Source organism: Phyllostomus hastatus, unplaced genomic scaffold (assembly GCF_019186645.2).
Source record: "Phyllostomus hastatus isolate PE091 unplaced genomic scaffold, TTU_PhHast_1.1 phas_contig_62, whole genome shotgun sequence".
Classification (NCBI taxonomy): domain Eukaryota; kingdom Metazoa; phylum Chordata; class Mammalia; order Chiroptera; family Phyllostomidae; genus Phyllostomus; species Phyllostomus hastatus.
The window spans coordinates 2,916,380-2,931,440 of NW_025333921.1; the positions used below are offsets into that span (position 1 = coordinate 2,916,380).

At 41.3% G+C, this 15,061-nt stretch overlaps 1 protein-coding gene and 1 pseudogene across 1 annotated transcript in view; one reads left to right on the forward strand and one right to left on the reverse strand.

Annotated features, from left to right (window-relative positions):
- The window catches only part of TTC6 (tetratricopeptide repeat domain 6), a 227,119-nt gene that overhangs the window by 31,440 nt on the left and 180,618 nt on the right, over window positions 1–15,061 (forward strand). The gene's annotated exons all lie outside the window — the stretch shown is intronic.
- LOC123825204 lies at window positions 2,357–3,430 on the reverse strand (annotated as a pseudogene).

A 15,061-nucleotide genomic window follows, 5' to 3' on the forward strand; every position in this document is an offset into this window, starting at 1 on the left:
GAAGCAAAGGGTTTCTACCTACACCTCCATCTTGGCTGGAACTCCTTAATTGAATCTTTTTTAAAATTATTCTTTTTTATCCTCCCCTGAGGACATTTTTTCATTGCTTTTAGAGAGAGAAAGGGATAGAGGGTTTAGAGAGGGGGGAAGTGAGAGAGAAAGAGACACGGAAAAATGATGTACAAGAGAAACATAGATCAGTTGCCTTTCATACATATTCCAACTGTGGACTGAACCCACAGCCCAGGCATGTGCCTTGATGGAGAATCAAACCCATGACCCTTTGGTATACAGGACAATGCACAACCAACTGAGTCACACCATCTAGGGCTGTAGTTGAGTCTTGCATGCTGTTGGCACTTTCATGGGTAGAGTTAACCCTTCAGGCTGGCTGGCTATAAGAATAAACCTTGATCAATCATCATATGAGTTGCTGTGCAGGGTCTGCCACCTGAGACAGAGTTGTTCCCAGCATGGTCTGGTGCCTGTGAGAATCCCCCTTTGGGTGTGCTGCTTGTGTGGCTAGTTGGGTCAAGCTCTGGTCTGGTCTGAAGCCCATCACTGGTCATGTTGGTTTTGGGTCCACTTGGGTGGGGTTCGGCACCAGTAAATGTCAGACATTGTGTGCAAACCACCTTGGGCTACCTGTCTGGAGCTACCATGCTATTCACTGTTTGTGGCTGCATCTATTCAGCCTGGGTGTACATGGGATGGGCCCATCTGTGCACAAGGGTCGACCTCCTCTAGCTTAAAACTGGGGGCAGGTCTTAAAAGGTCCAAGGCTCCCTGAGGTCTGCCTCCACCTATCACCTATTCTGCCTCCCTCTGAGGTTGCCTGGTCTTCCTCTAGAGGCCTCAGAAGAGAGACTATAGAGTGGGCCCAGGCTTGCCTCCACCCACCCACAGACTCTTCCACAGGTGTAAGATTAGTAGGGCTGTGCAACTCTGCCAGAGTCTCCAATTCCACCCCCAGGAGGAGCACACTGTAGGTTCAGGTTAGGTACAGCCAGCTGTTCCCTTTGCAGGACCAAGCTCAGCAGGGAAGAGCCACCAAGTCTCAGGAAGACAGATTAAAAGAGTCTGCTGTTGGAGGTGGTGCTGACTGAGCCCACAGGAATGGGCCAGACACTTTGTTCAGGTCCCAGACAATAGCCCCCGAAGGAGACACACTCTAAATGTCCCAACTCTCAGCAGCACTCCCTGACACCCACACCAAGCTGAGCTCAGCAGGGTAGGGCCCCCAGCTGCTGGAAAGATAGGTCAAAGGAGTCTCCTGTTGGGGGAACAGTGCATACTGAGCTTAGAGGGGAGATAGGAGTGGTTCCCCAGCTTTGAGCAATGTAGCTATACAGCCCAACTCCTGCCCATCTGATTCCTGGATGAAAGTCTCCCCAGAAGTGATGCTCTAACAGGTCTAGCTCTGCATGGCACTCTGATCCCCTGCATGACAGAAATCAGCGGGGTGAGGTCACAGGGAGTGGAAGGGCAGGCCAAGTGATTCAACAGGTTTCGGGGGAGGTCTCTAGGGCTGTGCACTTGAGATGGGAAAAATGGTTCTCTTTCCAAAGCTACGTGGTTCAATCTCTGTCTGAGTCTCCACCAAGAACTTTACCAGAAGAAGAGCTCTGCAAAGGTCCTGGGTTCAGCCAGCAGACACCTCTGCAGGTCACAAGCATGGCAGAGTGGTGTTGCCAGTAGCTGGAGGACCTAGCAGTATTCTCTGCAGGCTGGTGCTATAAGAATAAGAGGTCTACCTGGGGAAGGTGACATCGGGGTCTCTAGCAGACTCCCTTCTCTCCCAGGTAGACAGTCCCCACTGATTTTCATCACCTGATGCTATGTGAGCTTCTTTTCCTATCTCTGTTGATTTGAGTTGGGGTCCCTGCATGGTGTAGAGACCCCATGCTCCTGAGGGGAGGGAGTTTTGCAGCCAAGATATCTCTCTTGCTTTTCAGTTGTCACACTTTGGTGGGTGCAGGGGCCAGCCCTTTCCACATCTCCACCCTTCTTCCTGGTTTCTATTTGGCTTCTTCTGTAAGTCCTTGGTTATAATGTTTCAGTTCAGCTACACTTTGGTTGGATATTTGTGTTGATTGCTCTATAATTTAGCCTTAAATTCAGTTTGCTGCTGGGAGTAGGTGAGTTTAGTTTCCACCTACTGTGCAGCCATCTTGGAATCCTCTTGTAAGATGTTTTTAAAATTTACTTTCTGGGCCTTCCCAATTATAGAGATTATAAGTGATTCTTAGAGATAATTATGGAGATTCTATAGTGATTAGAGATGACAGAGGGAGAAACAGGAGACTGAGAGCCCGAGTCAGGGCAGGAAATAGTTTTCTAGCAAACAGGCATCTCTTCATTTGATGATGATTTTCTGGTGCAAGGCTCAAGGCCCAGAGCCAGGGAGGGGCTCAGGAGGTGGCGGGCCCTGGGCCCAGGGTGGAGATAGTGGGTGGCAGTCTGTGGGCAGTGATGTACTTCTCTTAGGCCTCACGGATGACCCTGAAAGCTTGAGCAGTGGCGTAGGGTATGTCTGTAACAGGGTCCCTGTAGAGGGCTGGATGATGGGTCACTGGGCAGACCTCCTGAACCTTTGGGGGATGCACTTGGGGAAACCATTCTTGAAATGACTCATCATCACTAAAAGTGATGAAGGTACGTGAGCAGTGAGCAGGTGGGACGACAGGTCCAGTCCCACCGCAGGGAGCCGTGGGAGCAGGATCAAGTCCTTCCACAGCGACATTCTCTTTTTTAGGGCCAAGCTCCCCCACTAGCAGCACTGTCACTGAATGAAGGTAATTAAGGGACCAGGGCACTTCCACTTCCTGTGAACTTGCTTCTTTTTGTCAGCTTCAAGTTACTCATATTTCTCCAGTGAACATAAGTTGAGCTCCTCTGTGATCTTGGCCTCTCTGAGCAGCTCCTCCTGGGTCAACGGCCACTCACAGTGGGGCCCCTTTTACCACTGTGACTGGCCCTGCTCTTCCTGTACCCATAGGAATGCTTGTCGTGTATGCTTAGCTGTGGATTGATGCATAGTCTTCCAACTGTCAGAGCCATCATCCTGTAGTTCTAGAGGTAGCAATGCCTTCTCTGCTCAGGCCTTTTGAGAGCTACCAGTTGGGGTGCTCACCTTTCGAGGCCTCAAGCTCTTGAGAAGCTCCTTATAGGCATTGGTGACCACTCAGCACTTCCTTCTTGGCTTTTCTGCTTCTCCATCACTGGATGGTTCATCCCCCTCATCATTGTCAAAATCAGAGTTGACTTTATCCTCTGTGTCTGGTCCTCCTTGACACTTATCATCTCCTGATTCCTCTGTGAAACCCCCATAAGTCATCTGGTAGAATTCATCTTCCTCCTCTGTCTCCAGGAGCCCAGAAAGCTGGTTACCCTTGGTCTTCCTGGGGGCTCAGCCCCCAGCCAAACTCATATTGCCTACTGAGGCTGCACGGCCACCAGCAGCCCCTTTCCCAATGTGGTTCTCAGCTATAAGTGATTCTTGTGTGCCAAGCACTAAGGGATGCAGTTTGTGTGCCTTTTTGTCCCAACAACAACCTGTCAAGTGGATACTGTTAAGAAGCTCATTTCACACACGAGGCTTTAGTAGCAACCAGTGCATGGCAGAGTTGGGTCGCCACCCCAGGCAGTCACATGCTGGAGACTGGACTGGAATCGTGCTTGGGCTGTCCATTTGTTGATTGTGATGTGTCCCTGGCAGGGAGCAAAACTAGATAGGGTCATAGTTTAAGATATTTTTGCCCATTATATAGACTCTGCTCTGGCAGGGGCATTCAAAACAAAAATAGTAACAAGGGAATCTGGGTTTCACACTGAAAGCGGGAGGTGTAGTGGGGGAAAGAGCAAAAAAGGAGACAGTCTTTTTTGAGAATGGCAGAAGAAGGAAGATATTTTACTATTCTTGGCTGCAGCTCCAAACCTCTTGTTAGTACACAGAATATTGCTGCCACATTGTCTTTAAAATAGTTTCAGGCCCAGAATCCACTCTTGGCTGTGATTCAAAGAATGTGATCATAAATCCCATTAGGGAAACAAAAACATGTAAGGACAAGACTCCCCAGTGTTGTCTTTGACCTAATGTTTATCAGCAGAGTAGGACAAATGTTTTCAATTAAGACCCACATCTCCCTACTGGTTACTGAATAAGATCAGTGTGACTGTTTGGACCATTTAAAAATGGGTATTTCTAATTAGGTTTTCTATAAGTCTAATAGAAAAACAATCGGGGACATGACTTGGAAGCCTTAATAAAACAAAGAAGGACTCAGTGCTTGCACCTGAGAAGGAACCCTATGACACAGTCAGAGTACTTGACATGAAGAGGAGCTAGTGTTAGAAACTGGCTCAGAGGTCCTATACAGTTGGGAAAAGTTACACTTCCAAAGCAAGGGCCCTTGAGAGAGAGTATATTTTGAAAGGCTCAAATAGAATAGAATACAAGAAGGAAGAGCATCAAATGGCATATGAACATTGGACAGTGAATTCTGTTTTCTGTGATTCCATTCCTCTTGTATATCCTTTTCTTGGTGCTTCAGTTACCTGAATTATTTTATGTAGGAGAGTGGCTAGTATGAAATGCCTCAGTCCTATCTCTGTCTTCTGTTATATTCATTTTTAGTGCAGCCTAGATTTAATAATATTTTATTTTTTAATCTAAATTTTAATTGAAAATTTTATTGTATTCTTTCCAGTATGATTTAGTCTCCTTGTACCCCTGTCCCTCCTGCAATCACCCTACTGGTGTCCATGTCCATGAGTTTTTCCTTTTTGCCAATCTCTCTACACCCTAAGCTGTCATCCTGGTCTCTACCTATGAGCCTGTCTCTATTTTGCTTGTTAGTTTGGTTTGTTCATTAGATTTTACATATGAGTGAGATCATATGGTATTTGTCTCTCTCCATCTGGCTTATTTCACTTAGCATAATGTTCTCCATGTCCATCCAAACTCTCACAAAGGGTAAATTTTTTCTTTCTTTATGACCGAGTAGTATTCTATTGTGTAAACGAGCCATATTCGTTTTATTATCCACTCATCTACTGATGGACACTTGGGCTGCTTTCCCTATCTTTGCAATTATAAATAATGCTGCAATGAACATAGGGATGCTCATATTCTTTTCAATTACTGTTTTGGGTTTCTTTGGATATAGTCCCGGAAGTGGATTGCTGGGGTCCAAAGGTAGCTCCATTTTTAATTTTTTGAGGTATCTCCATAGCTAGTGCAACCTAGATTTTATTTTGCTATTTCAAGCTCCCTTTTCCTGGCCTCAATAATTCCAAAAGATGAAGCTGTACATAATTTTGAATAAAAGTCATTCCAGAAAGTTTTATTAGGGTGAGAAGGGAACAATGGGGAATTTGCTGACATGGCTGTGGCTGGATAGGTGAGAGATAGTGATAAAAATATAAATGTAAAAGTCTAAATTATGATTTAAAAATTCTTAAGATTAAAATAAGGATTTTTTTAAAAACATTTGGAGTTTATATAAACAACATTCTCTCCTGGATAAGCAAGGAACATGCTTGTTCATTTTAGACATGTTAACTGGGAGCCACACAGCAGTCGCTGGAGGGAAAAGGCAAAGGATAAGACATTCTCAGCAGGGTGTGCTGTCTCTGTTTAGAGCTTGAGAAAGAGCACTCCAGGCCTAGGGTTCAGAGTTCCATAAATAATTATACTAACAAACAGGTGCACAGAATACCTGATGATTAAATTTATCTATCAAGATGTAGGTCAAACATTTGAACCAGGGTTTCTCAACCTTGGCCCTATTGACATTTTGGGTTGGGTAATTCTTCATTGTGGGTGGCTGTCTTGTAGAATTGAAGGATGTTTAGAAATATTCCTGGCCTCTATCCACTAGATGCCAGTAGCACAATCCTCTGCCTCTTTCCCTCGCCCAATTCATAACAACAAAAATATCTCTAGATATTGCCAAATGAGACCCTGGGTAGAAGGGTCCTCACTAAGTTCCTTGAGCATCCTTATAACCAGTGGTTTAAACTTTGCATCTGGTAAATTGCTTACCTCTATTTTGTTTAGTTCTTTTTCTGGAGTTTTGATCTGTTTGTTCATTTGGGCCATGTTTCCTTGTCTCCTAGTTTTGGCAGCCTCCTTGTGTTTGTTTCTATGTTTTAGGTATAGCTGCTTTGACTCTGTGTCTTGTTAGCATAGCCTAATGTAGTAGGTGTCCTGTAGGGTCAGTGGCACAGACTCTTCTGTCAGCCAAGCTGAGTATTTGAGGTGAGTCCTTGTGTGGGCTGAGTATACTCTCGTTTTGTAGTTGAGACTTGGTTGCTGTTGGCAGATCAATGGGAGGGATTTACCCAGGCCATTCAGCTGCAAGGACTGGCTGTGACCACTGGCCACCAATTGCTGCTCTCTGTGGAGGATCAGCTGTGCAGGCACAGGGTGGCGGTGCTCCAGTGTGGTCTGTAGCCGTCCACTGGGTGCTCTGGCCCTGGGGTTTCCTTCGGTGGTGCAGGCCAAGGTCAGTTTCCACCTGTGTTTTGCCAGGGGCCACCCTGCCTGATCTATATAAAGCAATCTGAGAGGGCTGCTACTTTTGCTGGGCTTAGACATTCTCAGGTGAAGCCAAACTGTGAATCTAGGCTAACTGCTGCTAGTGCCAGGCCTGGAGCTCACTGAGGTCAGCTGTTGCTTGTTTGGGAGGATTTAGGAAGTTGTAAAGCATGAGTCAAGACCAGCCATTCATGCTGAAAAGCAGTTTGGGTGGTACAGAGTCTCTAGGGATCTCCAGGGCCAGGCAAACAGTGTTAGCCAGGTTGATGGAGTCTCAGACATGGCACCAACTTGTTGGCTCTGTGGATGGCACGTTTAGAAAAGGGACAGTGGCCTCAGCTCACCTTGAGCCAGACACTTTAATTTCTCCATGTATGTGACTGGTGTCTTTCAAGCTGCTACCCCAGTGCTGGAGCTCAGAGGGAATCTGAGTACGTGAGTCTGTGTGTGGGTTCTTTAAGAGGAACAGCTTGGATCTCCAGCAGTTTCTTCCACCAACTCAATCTCCATTGGTTTTTGAAGCCAGAGGTTGCAGGGACTTATCTTCCTGTCACTGGCACCCTGGTCTGGGGGGCCTGGTGTGGAGCAGGGACTCCTCACTCCTGAGATATCCCTCCTGGGTTTTTATCCACTACACGTGTGTGTGGGACCAGGCCATTCTGTGTCTGTGCCCCTCCTACTAGTCTAGATGGATGTGGTTTCTTTAATTCTGTAGTTGTCAGACTTCCATTTAACTTGATTTCTGGTGGTTCTGAGTGATGGTTATTCTATATTTTAGTTGTAATTTTGATGTGGTTGTGCAAAGAGGTGGTCTGCCGATGCTGCCATCTTGACTGGAATACTTTTCATTCATTTTTAAACATGAAAAATAAAATATTTATATTAATTCTTGAAGAAAAGTTTCTATCCCTTTTGCCAGTTTGTAGTAATGATTTTGAAACAAGCTAGTAGTTGTTTCTTCAGAATAAACTTATTCCATGAGTCTTTTCTTTCAAGATTGAAATAGAGTTAATTGAACAATGAAATGTTAGTTTATTGTAAAATCCAAGTGTATTTTTTCTGACTTATTACAGACACTGACCAGAAATGATTTTCCTCTTTGCCCATTTATATAATAAAGTCCCTTAATTTAGATCACAAAGGACAAATACATTTGAATTATGAAAGTGATCCATTTTCATATATACCAGGGTTTAAGCACATATGAAATAAAGTGAAGAATTTTTAAATTTTGGCAAAATAATTGCTTTTTCTGACTTTCAGGTACAGTTATTTGAATATTTAGGATAAAAGCATTTCCCTTTGTGGATTGATATTTGAATACATAGCTCAGTTGTCATTTTGATTTTATAATGTAGATCTTATTGATGCTTTTAAGTTTTAAGGACTGGTTCTAGAATTTAGAATCTTTTTCAGGGGAAGCTGAGATGGGTACTAGGTGATAAACTGCATATTTAAAATCCAGCACTAATTGCCACCTTAACTTGTAGAGTTTTAGTGTGCTTTAAAGATAATTTTGTGATGTTTTCAGGTCATAATTTTCATTCACTTTGTGTAAAACAAGAGGAAAGAGTTTGTGCAATCTAAAAAGTTGGTGCAATTTAAGTTTTTAAAAAATGTAATGTTGATATCAGGGTTTAGAATAATATGGCTGCCTTTACAGCAGAATTGAACTAGCTAACTATCCGTTAGGTTATATACACTGTTGACTTGTTGTACATGGGAAACATGTTTTTTAATTGAAAAGTACAGTATTTAGTTGTGACTTAAGTACCATCATTCTGTAGCTGTAAACAGCCTGGAGCTAGGCAGCTGTGTTTTTTTTTTACCATGCTTGTTTTAAAGAATAAGTAAACATTTGGGTTTAATAAGGATGGATTTTAATAAAGAATTTTGACAGTAAAATCAAAATCTTGGGAACTAGCCAACCACAATCATATTTAAGCATCTCTCATCCCAAACAAAAGCAGTCTGATAGGCTGTGCAGCACATTATTGAGTTGTGCTTGATATATATTTCACTTGGGGAGAAATTTATTTTTACAAGTACCTGATTTCCTTCAGTCACTGCGAAGTGTGCTAAACCTTGGTCTCACCATAGTGGAGAAGGATGGCTTGACAAAATCAGCCGTATTTATTATCTTTATGTACTTTTCTTCATGCATATCAGGAAAAAGTTAAATTCTTAGCCCATTGCATTGAAACTAAAAATAATACATTTTCTTTTAATATAATTTATGTTTTGCTTTGTTTTCCTATTGTATGGGAAAGAACTTTCAGAGTCCTGGTGATAAATTTTTCCATAGTGTTCCCTTACCTTCATTTTTCATTAAAGTAGTGTCTGGAGCTGGAAGGTAACCTAATTGACTTTGTATTAGGGATAAGAAAACTGAGACCCAATGAGAATATGACTTTTGCAAGGCCATACAGCCAATTAGATAGTTGGGCCCAGAACCTATTTAGTTTTTCAGACAACCAGACCAGAATTATTTTTATTCTTCTTACATCATGTTGATTGATGGCACTTTTTTCTCTTTGCCTCCATATTCTCTTCTTTTTCCCTTCACTGTCTTAAGACCTAGACTCCAGGTATCCAGAATTATTTCTTACTGTGACTTCTCTCCTCTGAAATCTCTGTGATACTCTGTGTTAATGTGAGGATCATCACACTCTCCTCTCCTGGGATGGCCATCTGTAGCCTCTTGCTGGTGACTTCTGAGCCGAGCTCACTTATGCCTGTAGAAGGTCTGCACAAAGCCAGGACTTGCTGCTCACAGAGCCCTTTGGTTGTGGTAGAGAAGGGGGTGTGGGATGGGACTCAGGCTTGGCACAGAAGATACTATATTGTGTCATAAAGTCAAAGGGCATACATAGGTGAGACAAATTACAGGGAGTTATGACAGGGAGAAGTTCCTAGTTTTATGATCACTAACTGGTGCATTCAGTCAAGTGCCATTGATCTGCCAACTTACGTTGCTGTTAATATGAATAAAAGATAAAATCTCCATTACCAGCCATCTTTCATGTGAAATAAAGGCAGAGTAACAGACCAACCCAGTGGTACTTCATTTTATTAGCTTTATTTTATTTTCAAATCTTTGAACCATTCCCAAAGAAGAAATGCCCACAAGTACTTTTTCTTTTTAGCCCAGTTGGTATAGATTATGAGTCTCCATTCTTTTGGGGGAAGAAGATATACTTTTGACATATTTGAAATATTATTATCTGGAGTGGGTTGGGTGTTGTTGAGGTCCCTCGATTTGAGAGAATGGAGCATTGAGTCAGTGGCCTTACCAGGAATTCCCAGAAGCCTGGAGGAAGAGCTATTGCTTTAGACATTATCTAAGCAAGGCTATAGGATGGCCGTGATCACATGGTTAACTGTGGCTTGTCATACTGGTCATCAGATTTGACCAGATTTGATAAGTAAAATCTCCTTCATCCTTTACCCGCTTTTCCCACCTTTTAAATTGGTAGTCTGTCTTCTCCTTAGATCTCACAGATAATATAGTAAATAAAATTCCTGTCCTTTGCTTGGCTTACTCTAAATTTATTAGGCACACAGGAGGAGATTATATTAAAGCCAGACCTCATCATTTCAGCTAGATTTCCCCTCAAGAACATTTCCAGTCTCAAGCTCTTCATCTCTTAATCATTGGCAATAGGGTTCTGAAGAAATGAAAGATTGCGACAGCTGAGACACTTTTCATTGTTCTGATTTCATTATACTGTTGAGACCTGCCTAGCTGTACAGTCTTTGGCACTCAGTTATTACTCTGGAAAGTGATTATTAAACTGTTCACTGAATTATGGTTTTTTATGCATGACTCTGTTCTGCTGCTTTTTAGGGTTAAGTGAAAAAGCTTGTTCAATATCCATTTACAGTGGAATCTTTGAAAATGCTAAGTGGAATGCATAATTCATATAGGCTGTCACAAGTACAATGCCAAATCAGTTTAGCCAAGTATCAAGTAACAAGGAAATGGGAGTAGGTGGCAGTCCTAATAGAACTAGTCCTGGGAAGCTAATGGGTGCTGATAATCAGAAAATCCCAAATAATAGTGACTTATACAAGAAGCAAGTTTATTTCTTTTTTGTACAAGGTCATATAAATAGGAATGTAGGACTGACACAGTGTTTTACAGAGTTAGGGATCCAGTATCCTGCTGTTTTCTTGCTTCATTGACTCTGACCCTCATTACAAAGGTCATCTCAAGGTCCAGTATGGCTGCTCTGACCATCACATCTTCATTCCAGCCAGCATGAAGGTTTTAAACAAGAAAACTGTGAAGTTGCCTACCATTTCTGCTTATATTTTGTTAGTCAAGACTTGACCACATCTAGCTACAAAAGAGAAAAAAATGAAGTCACTCTTCTGGGCAACTGTGTACCAAGGTTCACATTCTATTATTATGGAAGAGGGTAGAAGAGATATTGGGGCAGTTTTTGTCATGGTTTCTGTAGGTCATGTACCTTCTAAGGAGGCTTTTGTGGCTCAAAGAGTTACTCCCTCTTCCAACAAAGGTTTATCAAGCATCTACAAAATTTAGCATTGTACTAGGCACTAAGAATTGAACAATTTTTCATGACACAATTTTAGTGTTAAGGAGTTAGGTGGCATAACAAGATAACTAGCAGACAGTGGAAAATGGTGGAGAAAACCCTGGGATTGCAGTTTAATGATGTAGAAAGGCATCCTTGATTTGGAATTTATTATTTAAAATTATTGTTGCCTTAGTTTTCTCATCTGTGCAGTACAGCCAATAATACTGACTTTATAATATTGTGAGAGTAAAATGATCTTAAGTAAAACACATGTTAACCTATATTTTAAATGTGCATTTTTAAAGGTTCTCAGTACATGCTTCACATTGTCTTCTAGTAAAGTTGACCTACCTATAATCCCACAAATAGTGAGTACCAGTTTGTTTCCCTATATCCTTACCAGCACTGTGCATGACTGTTTTTGAATCTGCTAATTTGAAAGGCCAGTGGCTTCCCAATACTTTCCAGTTATGGAAATCTTTCTTCAGTTGAAATGTCAAGACATGTTCAAAATCCCAAACATTTAATAGCATGACAGCAATGTCTCTATTGGGAACAGGTGACCTGGACCCAGCTACTTACTGGATTCAGGTTCCTACCAGCACACTCTTTGGCCTTTAAGAGATTCATCTATCCTTCAGTTAAAAAAAAATGTTAAAGCATAGTTGGTACACAATATGTTAATTTTAGGTGCACAGTATAGTGTCTTAACATTTGTATGCCTTATGATGTGATCAGCACACTAAGTCTAGTAACTATCTGTTACCATGCAAAGTTGTCATAATATTATTGACTTATATTCCCCTTTTCCTTTTCACTCATCCCCCACTTCCCTCTGTAACCCTCAGTTTGTTATCATATATATGAGTCTGTTTTTGTTTTGTTTGTTTGGTTTAAATTCCACATAGAAGTGAAATCATGCAGGATTTGTCTTTGTCTTATTTCACTCAGCATGATAACTTCCAGGTCCATCCATGTTGTTGCAAATGGCAAGATTTCATTCTTTTTTATGGCTGAGTAATATTCCATTGTATGTGCATGTGCACATGTGTGTATGTATATATATATATTACATTATGTGTTCATTCATCTATCGATAAAGAGTTAGGTTGCTTCTAATTCTTGGCTATTATAAATAATTATACAATGCACATAGGGGTGTATATGTCTTTTTGAATTAGAGTTTTCATTTTCTTTGGATGAATATCCAGAAGTGGAATTGGTTAGTCATATGGTAGTTCTCTTGTTAATTTTTGAGGAACCTCTACACTGTTTTCCATAGTAGCTGTAAAAATTTCCATTCTCACCGAACATCACATGAGGGTTTCCTTTTCTTCACAGCCTCACCAACACTTGTTTTTTTTCAAAGATTTATTTATTTTTAGAGAGAGGAGAAGGGAGGGAGAAAGAAAGGGAGAGAAACATCAATGTGTGGTTGCCTCCCATGTTCCTCCACCTGCAACCCAGGTATATGCCCTGACTGGGAATTGAACTGGTGATCCTTTGGTTCGTAGGCTGGCACTCAATCCTCTAAGCCACACCAGCCAGGGCCCAACACTTGCCATTTGTTGACTCTTTGATAATATTCATTCTGACATGTGTAAGGTATCCGTTCAGTTTTACTTAGGTGCCTATTATGTCTGGCACTATACAAAACACTGGGAAACAGCACTGAAAAAATGAGGTCCCTGCTTTCTTGGGGCTTACATTCTAGAGAGAGGAAGCAGAAAGTAAACAAATCAGTAATGTCTCTCAGGTGGTAATAAGTGACATAAAAAAGAGTAATGCAGGATAAGAGAGATAAAGCAGGAGGAGGTAGAGAGATATTTAAATCTGGTCAGGAAAGGACTGTAAGAACGTGACTTTGACCAGAGGTTTGAAGGAGGTAGTGGAGCAAGCTATGCAGTTCATGTATAGAGGAAGATATCAATAATTCTAGGTAGAGAGAAGAAATGCTGCTGATCTCCAAGGCAGGAATGTCCCTACTGGGTTTGAGGAATAGTAAGGTGGGCACTTTGGCTGGAGGAGATGGTAGGACGTAAAGTCAGAGAGCCTGATCAGCTAGGGCAGTGGTTCTCAGTACTGTCAGGCCCAGCCCTCTCCTCTTATTGTGTATATAATACTTTGCACATATTTGCCATTAGCATCCTGAAATAAAATGAATAGATAATTATCATCTACCTACCCATGCAATGTCAAAAATTATAGTGCTCTATTTGTAACATAAAGAAAAAACGAGAGTAATTTATAATTATTAGTAAGTTGTTAACTGCTTTTATCTACTGACAATAAATGTGTTTTGGGTAGGAATGTAAGCAGCTATAAGGTATAAGAATGACCGGAAAATGAAAAAGCAGTGCAGGTGGCTCTAAAATACATGTCAGGATTAAATGGTAGAGACTAGATGTACATGTATATAAGAAGAAATGGAAAATAAACTGAGGTGAAGTAGAGATGTATGCTACAGCCAGTTAAAGACTTCTGAAATAGAGAAAATGAGATAGGCCTCTTCATAGGTATAGTTTCAGGAAAAATCCCTGTCACGGCATGGAACAAAGTAAAAGTATATATTAAAAAAAAACCCATATTTTCCAACTTGAAATTTCAACATATGTCAGGACACGTTCAGTCTCTGGAACTTAAAAAGACCTGGGAAACCATGTCTTCTGATAGATGATGCAACTGCATGATGGACTGGGGAGAAAAGAAGGGCTGTGCAAGAAGACAGAGAAATGGACCTCTGTGGACAGGTGAAAGTAGAACAAAAACAATACGTCATTCAAAATTAAGTAACTTCTGTGTGTAATTTCCATGACAAAAATATCATTTTGCTAAAAGTATTTTAAAATAATATAGATTGGCAATAACATATTTAAAAGTTAGAAATTAAGTAAGTATTCATTATTTCTGAATTTCACATGTTTCTGCTGAGTTAATTATTTTTGTTTTTAAGTTTACAGAACGAACTTCATGTGTTCTCTGTACATATTTATGTGCTACCAGTGCAGAATGAAACTGTTGCTCTAGTGAATTAACTACTGCTAGCAGAGCTGCGTTTGCTAGGTTATTCCAATATGGTAGGAAACTGCTGGTGAAAGTCCCAAGAAAATGAAGTACAATCTTCCTTCAGTTTACACAGTAGTTGCATTCCTGGAAAATATAGTGTGGGCTGAATAAGAATAATATTTTATGTTTAAATATAAAAAATGAAATTAGATTCTGTCTCAGATAGTTCTAAAATGTTTTTTCAGCCAATTTTGAATGCAGACATTTGAAATTTATATAGGATGTGAGATGGTTCTTTGTTTTGTGGGGCTGTCCTGTAACTGCAGGATGCCTAGCATATCTGTGGTCTTTCCTTGCCCACTGCATGCCAGTAGCAGTTTCCCATTGTAATAACCAAAACCGCTCCCCCACTCCTCAGGCAATTTATAAGTGTTCCCTAGGGAGCAGTATCCTCTCTGCTGAAGATCACTGAGGGCGTAGTCTTGTAAGTCATGGTAAGAATTTTGGATTTCATTCCGAGTGACATGGGGGAGGACATTGGGAGGTTTTGAGCAGAGGCATGACATGATCTGGCCTTGTTTTAAAATGATCATCTGACTACTATGTGGACAACAGTGTATACAGGGAGGAGTGGTGGAGGAAGGAAGACCAGTTAGGTACTTAATTGCAATAATCCAGGTGAGAGAGAAGGTAGCTTGGGCCAAGAAGTGATAGTTGTGGAAAGAAGGTGAGGACTGGTCTGATGTAGCATAAATTTTGAAATTTGCTTATAGGTTGAATGTGTGGCGAGAGAAGGGTCAAGGATAACTCTATGATTTTTGATGGGGGAAGCTAACTGGTAGAGTAGAATTTCTTTTCCTGAGATTTTGAAGACCAAAGGTGAGCCAGGTTGTGGGACTGATTTAGGACATGTTAAATTTGAGGTGCCCAGTATACTTCCAAGTAGACATGTCCAGTAGGCAGTTAGTTA